At 42.4% G+C, this 8481-nt stretch overlaps 1 long non-coding RNA gene across 2 annotated transcripts in view; it reads right to left on the reverse strand.

Annotated features, from left to right (window-relative positions):
• LOC102176322 overlaps positions 1–8481 on the reverse strand; it is a 35286-nt gene extending 26805 nt beyond the window's left edge. Inside the window, exons 1-3 of one of the 2 annotated variants that reach the window (XR_310154.3) lie at positions 8243–8481; positions 7497–7727; positions 5465–5541 (exon numbers count right to left, since the gene is read on the reverse strand). This is a non-coding gene — a long non-coding RNA (uncharacterized LOC102176322). Of the gene's footprint in view, positions 1–5464; positions 5542–7496; positions 7728–7822; positions 8162–8242 lie in introns of those variants that run through there. The other variant, XR_001295911.2, reaches the window with a different exon arrangement.

Genomic DNA, 8481 nt, shown 5'->3' on the forward strand with positions numbered 1-8481 from the left:
TTCTTCCCTCTACAAAGTGTGAAAATGTAATTAACACTATTATATCCAAGTTAAGACTGGATTCCATATACATCAGGAAGTGTTCAAAAGATGTTTGAAAATCTTAAGTCCAAAACTAAAAACAGATGGCCTCAGCTGGCTTATATATTTTTAAAAAGATTCTTAACCTCGCACCTGTTTCAATGACTGCTATTAATTATACTTTTCTGTAACTGGTTAAATTGATGGATTCCACTTTACCTTGATGAATTTTTAGATTGGAGATTATAATAGCATTTTTAAAAATTGGGCACAGATATTCCCTGAAGAATATGAAAAATATGCTTCACTATTGACTTGGTTAACCCAGTATCCTTGAGTGCCAAAGAAGTATGAATTCAGATATTGCCTGCATAGATCTAAATTTTGGTTTAGTGTGCCTGTGTACATATACAACTTTACTGTGGTTTACAGCATAAACACAGAATGTTGTTTCTCTTCTTTAGTTTTCAACTGGCTCACACTACATGTAGTGCTTTCCAGCACATAACCTACTTGTAAATCACTGAAATAGAGTAATAACTGTGATAAAAGTGTTTCTTCTGCAAAATGATTTGATTAACCACATTCAAAATCCAGCATTTTCACAAGTTCCATCATTAAAAACAGAATACCTCTAGTTGATGATTTGAGCTTCAGCAGACAGGTTTACATTTTCTAAACCTGTATTTAGTATGTGACTCAATGTGGCTTTTCAGTCTTGTTAGTCACTTACATGACTGAAGTTTGCAAGGCTTCTATTGCCAAATAAATTTTGATCAGAGTACACTGACAAAGCTAATATAAAAGAAAGTCTCTCAGAATATCGTGTGTTGATTTAGAGTACATTGTTTGAATCATTTTAAATATATGTAAAAGTTGGTGAAGTTTCAAAAAAATCTCCACACAACATGAAAAATTGAGATTAGCAAATATAAATTTCTGAATAAAATTAATAAGGAATTAGAGGTTTTCTATAAACCATTAATTTTTTTTTGTTATAAATAGTAAGAGTTCAGACAACATATTTTAAATTAAGGACTAAATTCTCAGAGCCCAATATTAATGTTTCTGGTCTTTCCAATCATTGTCCTTTTGAAATGCACATTAGTGCTTTTTAACCAGAAAAGAAAAACAGAACAAATTCTAAAAACTATGGGGCTGTGCCTCTGTGTAAAGTGATTGGGATTCTGTTAAAACCATGTTTCTACTCTTGAACCCTATAGCCATTCCCCCTCACATACTCCAGCTCATACCTGGAAATCCCTGAGTATAAACGGAATTGACCTCTCTTGATTTGACCAACTACTGACCATCTATTGACGATGCAGTTTGAATCAACTAATTTTTGTCTTTACAATTTAAAACATTAAATAGATAATATATTTAATACCTCTGATTATTCTGGGCTTTGACCACACCTTTAAACAGAATCCAAATTAATCACAGTAGAGGAAGCAAATTTATTCAAAGTAAGCTTTGTTTCAGGAGTACCCCCACTCCAAATGGATTTTAAGACAGAAATGGGAAAGGCTTTTGGGTGATTTCATGGAGAATTATTATCTTTGGAAAAGATTCACGTCAGAATGGCCAACTTCCCCTGGGTTTCTGGATTCCCTGGTGCTGCTCCTAACCTGAACTCATAATCTGTTGCCATACTGAGGCAAGAGCACTCAGGGTGAATGTAGTCAGGTAACTTTCAAAGTGATCAAAGTGTTTTCTGTGGTGAGGCCTTTAGCATTTGGCTGGATGCAGAGTATGTTGAAGTGGTAAGTCGGTGATAAGTTTTTCATCACTAACCTTGTTTGCACTTTTGTACACCACTGCTTGCACTAGTATCTTAGTGTGAATTTTAACAATTGTTTTACAGTGTATACAGATTGTTAAGCATTAATTTATATAAAGATGTTTCTGTTTACCTTTATGTATTTTACAAAGAACAGCTATAATAGATGGTTAAATGTTCTTGAATTGTGTTTGTGTGTTATTTTGATTATGTTCTATTATCTTTTTACCCCCTATGCTTTGAGTGTCAGAAATAGAAAAATAAAATAATTACCTGGTCTTTGAAACACTCTGGTGTCAGGTCCTGTTTTTATCATCTAGTAGTTTTTATTGTGCTTATTAGAAATTTCTTGAACTTTGAAATTACTAAGGTTATAGAACGTGCCCTCTGTGCAAGGATTCCAAGAAACTAAAGAATACTTTGCTTAGACTAGAAAAAGCTTATAAGCACACTGTAGTAGGACTTACACAATGCTGACTCAGTTGAAATGTGAAAAATAAGCAGTTGGTTGGTTTTATCTACATCAAGGTTTTCAAGCTCTTGTATGCATCAGAATCTCCTAGGGGTGGAGGAAACTTTAAAAAAAAAAAACCACTGCAGAAAAAAAAATCCCACAAAAACTGATTCAGCAAATCTGGGGTGGAGTGGAAGGCAGGCATACAACTCAGCAAATCTGGGGTGGAGTGGAAGGCAAGCATACAACTCTTCAACAAGTTTCTTGGGTTTTTCTGATGCCAGAATGTGTCGATTTTCATTTAGGAGAAACAGTAATATACCACTAAGTACTAACAACACTAAATGATCATTGGCTAATCAGTAAAGAAAAAAAAATTTTTTTTTTTCCTGACAATTCATTTACTAGGAAATCCTGCATCAATGTAGGGCTTCCCTGGTGGCTCAGTGGTTAAGAACCTGCCGGCCAATGAGGAGACACAGGTTCAGTCCCTGGGTCAGGAAGATCCCATGGAGCAGGAAACCACAACCCACTCCAGTATTCTCCCCTGGGAAATCCCATGGACAGAGGAGCCTGGTTGGCTACAGTCCATGAGGTGGTGAAGAGTCACATACAAATTAGCAACTAAGCATGCACGCACATCACTGTAACCTGTAGCCGGTGGTTCTCAACCTTGGCTACAATTCAGAATCACTGAAAGCCCAGGTAGCAAAATTTTTTCAACTCAGGTGATGCAAATGAAAAAATATCATTTTGGTAAGGATTATCAAGCTACTTTTGAGACTTAAATCCAACTATAAGACCTTTCTAAGGACTTCCGTGGTGGTCCAGGGGTTAAGAATATACCTTGCAACACAGAGGATGCAGGTTTGACCCCAACTGGAGAACTGAGATTCCCACATGTGGCGGAGCAACTAAGCCCGAGCCCCTCAGCTACTGAGCCCACACACCAGAGCTAGACAGTCCATGCGCAGCAACAAAAGATCCTGCAGGTCGCAACTAAGACCTGATGCAGCCAAATAAATAAATATTAACAAATAAAACTTTATATAGCCATTCCTTTAACCTTTCCACTAACAATGTGCAGGATAACATAAGGCTTTGTGCTAACTCTTTTAACATAGCCAGTCATGATTCTATTACTGTTGAAGTGAAGTGAAGTCGCTCAGTCGTGTCCAACTCTTTGCAACCCCCATGGACTGTATAGCCTACCAGGATCCTCCATCCATGGGATTTTCCAGGCAAGAATACTGCAGTGGGTTGCCATTTCCTTCTCCAAGAGATCTTCCCAACCCAGGGATTGAACCTGGGTCTCCTGCATTGTAGGCAGACGCCTTAACATCTGAGCCACCAGGGAAGTCCAATTACCATTGAGTCCATCAAATAGAGATTTAGCATGCACTCAAACTATTTGTTGAACTGAAACTAACAAAGTAGACAGTGAATGTACTGAAGGCATAAATGCTAAGAAAATAAAATCCAGTTTATTCAGACATTTCTCCAAATAAGACATACAGATGGCTAATAAACATGAAAAGATACTCAACATCACTCATTATTTTAAAAATGCAGATCAAAACTACAATGAGGTGTCACCTCACATTCATCAAAATGACCATCATCAAAAAGTCTACAAACAATAAATGGTGGAGAGCGTATGGAGAAAAGGGAACTCTCTTGTACTGTTGGTGGGAATGTAAACTGACACAGCCACTATGGAGAACAGTATGGAGATTCCTTAAAAAACCAAGAATAAAACCACTATATGACCCAACAATCCCACTACTGAGCACACACCCTGACAAAACCATAACTGAAATATGTACCCCAGTGTTCATTGCAGCACTACTTTTAAGAGCTAGAATGTGGAAGCAACCTATTAACAGATGTCCATCAACAGATGAATGGATAAAGAAGTTGTGGTACATATATACAATGGAATATACTCAACTCAGTCGTAAAAAAGAAAACATTCAAGTCAGTTCTAATGAGGTAGTGAACCAAGAGCCTATTATACAGAATGAAATAAGTCAGAAAAACAAATATTGTATATTAACGCACACACATGGGAATAGACGGTACTGAAGCCTACTGCAGAGCAGCAATGGAGATGGAGACACAGAACAGACTCGTGGACCCAGTGGGAGGAAGAGCGGGGACAAACTGCAACGTGCGACGGGAACTTGGAAACACACATCACCATGAGCAAGACAGTCAATGGGAATTTGCTATATGATGCAGGGAGCGCAAACTGGTGCTCTGTGACAGCCTAGAGGGGTCGGATGAGGCGGGGAGGCGGGAGGGAGGTTTAAGAGGGAAGGGACATATGTGTACCTATGGCTGATTCATGCTGACGTATGGCAGAAACCAACACAACACTGTAAAAGCAATTATCCTTCAATTAAAAACAAGCTTTTAAAATGGAAAAAAATCCAGTTTATTTACCTCATTTTCTTGAATTTAGTTACATAATATCCCACCAGACTATCTGATGGGCTTCCCAGGTGGTGTGAGTGGTAAAGAACCCACCTGCCAATACAGGAGATGTAAGGGACACGGGTTCAATCCCTGGGTCGGGAGGATCCCCTGGAGAACGGCATGGCAACCCACTCCAGTATTTCTGCCTGGAGAGTCCCATGAACAGAGCAGTCTGGGGGAGCTACAGTCCATAGAGGCTCAGAGTTGGACATGACCGACGCGACTTAGCAAAGCACCCAGCACAAACTATCCGATATTTGTACTAAAGGCACAGCAATGCAACAGCACAGCCCTCAAAAGAGCGTGAAAAGCACCTCGTGGGCAACAGGGGAACTAGGAAACTGCAAAAGAAGCCCTCTGGGTGGTGGCCACCATCCTCCTAACTGAAAGGTGAGAACAACTTAGAAACCTGATGATTAAAAACAAAGGTCCCAAAAACAGGCCCTTATAAGGATTTGGCTGGGTATTAAGTTATTTGACAAAGGTCAAAGCCTGTGTTTACAAAGCCTCTTAACTTGATTTGTTTAAAATTAGACACCAAAACTCAATAATTTTCTGGCTGTTATGTGGTAAACAAAGGAAGCCTCGCTTTGGAATGTGGATTTTGATTGGAGGCAGCACGGTGAACCATTTAACATGCTTATTAAAGTCACTGAGTTCAGTGATGGCTCCGTGTCACTACAAACAAGCTGGTAACGTTGCAAAAAGAAACTGAAGAGCTTTCTTACCCGATCATATTGAAAGGACCTGGGTTAATGGGTAACAGTCCTCCAGTCAAAATCTTCAGAGGTGTCGTGTTTCATGGCTGTTAAAAGTAAACAAGGGGAAGAAATAATTGGAGGTGAGGTACAGGTGAAGAGAGAGAGAACACTTGGGGGTCAAAATGAAGATATTTGTTTACTCCTTTCTTGAGCTAAAAGGAATCGAATGTGAACCTCATCGGTGGAGTTGTAGTCTTATTTCATCTGGGATTAGGAAAATCCCAGAAACTAGAGAGATTATAAACATTACCATTACAGCACCGTTTAGGGTTTTCTCCTAGTCCTTGGGTTTGTCTTGAGGTCTCTAGACCCACCTCGTGACTGGGAAGCCACACCAGATCGACTGCAGTCTGGAGAAAAGCACACTGACTTCCCTCCATTCTGTGGACTTCTCTTTCAAGACCCAAGTGGGCAAGAGACTTTCTTTGAGTAAAACACAGAAGAGGCGAGTTCCAGCCCTGTTCTGGGCCCCAGAGCTGATTTGCAACTAGGGGGTCCACTGCAAGGGGAAACAAGTCTGACAGTTCCTGAAGGAAACCATGCAACGCTACTTTCTTTTCTGACTTCAGGGTAGTAGATGGCAGGGGAAAAAGCTATTTTGAGACCAGTCTGAAATTTTCTCCACATCAGCTTCTATTTGGGACCAGGTTCAGAATCCACAATCCTCTGGCAGTCTGATGGCAGGGGGACCCCTCTTGGATTTTGAAGCCTCACTCTGCCTTCCTGTTTGGAGAAGCAGTTTCTGATTACTTGACATGTTGGCGGCCTTGCTCACTGCTCCATGTGCAAGGCTGGGCTGGGCAAAATACAAGGGAGGGTTTTACCTAATCACCTACTCACTGGATTCATTTTCTCTCTTTTACACATAAAGCCTTATGTGTGGAAAACTATTAGTTATCACCAGGTCTTTTGCAAGTACTGTGCAGGTGTTGGGTTCAGGTTGGGACAGGTGGCCACACTTTCTGTCTGCCCGTCCACGAGCCAGTCAGTCAGTCAGCTGGCATTTCAACACCTCCTTGCTGGGGACTTACATGGAACGATGAAAAATGGGCAGCCATTTGCCCAAGGGACCATGGAAGGCAAAAGGGAAAGGCCCTCAAACACTGAGGTTTCTAAAAACGGGGCACCAGAGCTGAATCTTGAAGGCATATATACTGTTTAGTAAAGAAGGGGTGAGCAAGGCGAGTGTAAGCAGACAGAACAGCGAAGACAAAGGCACAGCAGAAAACGGCATGCCGTGATTTCGGGCTGGTAGAGCTCAGAGCCTGAAGAGGTGCTGTGTGGGCAGCGTATTAGACAGATGTCAGTGGAGGAAAAGACAAGAACGTGAGGCCTAAACTGAGAAGGCAGGAGAGCAGGGCTGCCCTTTCCCATCTTTCAGCCCGTTTTTCACCTGTCAAAGTAGGCTACTTCTAACACTGATTCCAAATCCAACGGTTTATGATATATGATCACATTTTTCAACCCAAGGCAGGAGCCAGCAATCCACCAGGAGAGCCTGCTCATGGGGCCATGAGATCAGCAATAGGCTATTTGAAGCTGGGAACACCTGTACAGACATGTGTCCCCAAAATGCCACACTGAGCATGCACAGCAGAATGTGTGCTAGTGACAACAAGGAAGACACAGGTTTGGGGTCAAATTAAAAATTACACAGGGTGGATGTTGCACAGGGAACTCTGCTGAATGTTATATGGCAGCCTGGATGCGAGGGGTGTTTGGGGGAGAATGGATACATGCATACCTATGGCTGGGTCCCTTTGCTGTCCACCTGTAACTATCACAACACTGTTAACTGGCTATAATTCAATATAAAATTAAAAGTTAAAAAAAAAACAAGCTGGAACTGTTGACACAGCCAGTATTGCCAACCTATTCAATAAAAGACATCAGGCTAAGGGGGTGGAGGGTTGGGGCTCCCTGAGGGTACTGCTGGGAGCCAGGAGCTGAGACCCCCAACTGTCCCTCTCTGATCCCCCTTTCTCCACGAACCTCTTACCTGGGGACTGGCTTTGCCTGCACAGTGTGGGGATCTGATGGTTCCATCCATCAAGCAGGAGGGGCATAACAGAAGTAGCTGAGGAGAATACCATGACTTCAAATCCCCTAGTAAAGTCCTGAAGTTGAAAAGTCAGGTGGGCAAGGCATCCTAACTCCTCACACAGCCCAAGGACTGTCCAGTGAACACTGGACCGGACTTGATCTCTGTGGCTCCAGGGCTCAGAACAGCCTGTGAATAGAAACATCACGTTTCAAGGCAACAGTTACAGTTGAATTTAAGACGTTTTAAACTTAATATGGATGGCTTAGCAATGGGTTGCTTACAAAATGACAGGTTCTCAGTCACTAGAATTCAGAGGCTGTCCTAGAGAAGGTGGTAGGCAAGACGAGCTTTCATGCCCCCACAACCACCTAAACCCTGAGGTATCACCCAGATGAGGCTCCTTGGCTGAGGCCTGAGCAGGAACCAGGATTGATAACGCTGGTCGGTACTGGTCCCGTACCCCTTCCTGACCAGAAGGGAAGTGCTCCTGGAGGGCAGAGGGGTCCCTCAGACTTGAGCATCCCCTCTGGTTCTTGATGGCCCTTCAGGGCACACTCTTCCCTTTGCCAAAAATGCATTTAGGAGTCTAACAGTGGACGACGCAGCTATCGGGGACCGCCCACGGCAGCTCCTTCCGTAAGCTGAGGAACATAAATAATTACGGCGGGCATGTGGGAAACAAGGTTTTGTATACCAAGCACCTGTCACCATAGCCAGGCAGTCACCCAGGATCCCAAAATAGCAGCTCAGAATATCCACAGGTGACGGTTTATTTTGCTGAGTCACTCTTCCTTTTCGGCTTTTCCTACAAACCCTGCTGCTCTCCTGAGTTTCATGTTAATCCCGACATTCAGTCCCTAGCAAGGCAACGTTCCTTCTCTGCAACACGGGGTTGGGTGAGGGGGTTGGGAGCAGGAGAATTCAGCCACCTGCCGCCTCC

Source organism: Capra hircus, chromosome 7 (genome assembly GCF_001704415.2).
Source record: "Capra hircus breed San Clemente chromosome 7, ASM170441v1, whole genome shotgun sequence".
Lineage (NCBI taxonomy): Eukaryota > Metazoa > Chordata > Mammalia > Artiodactyla > Bovidae > Capra > Capra hircus.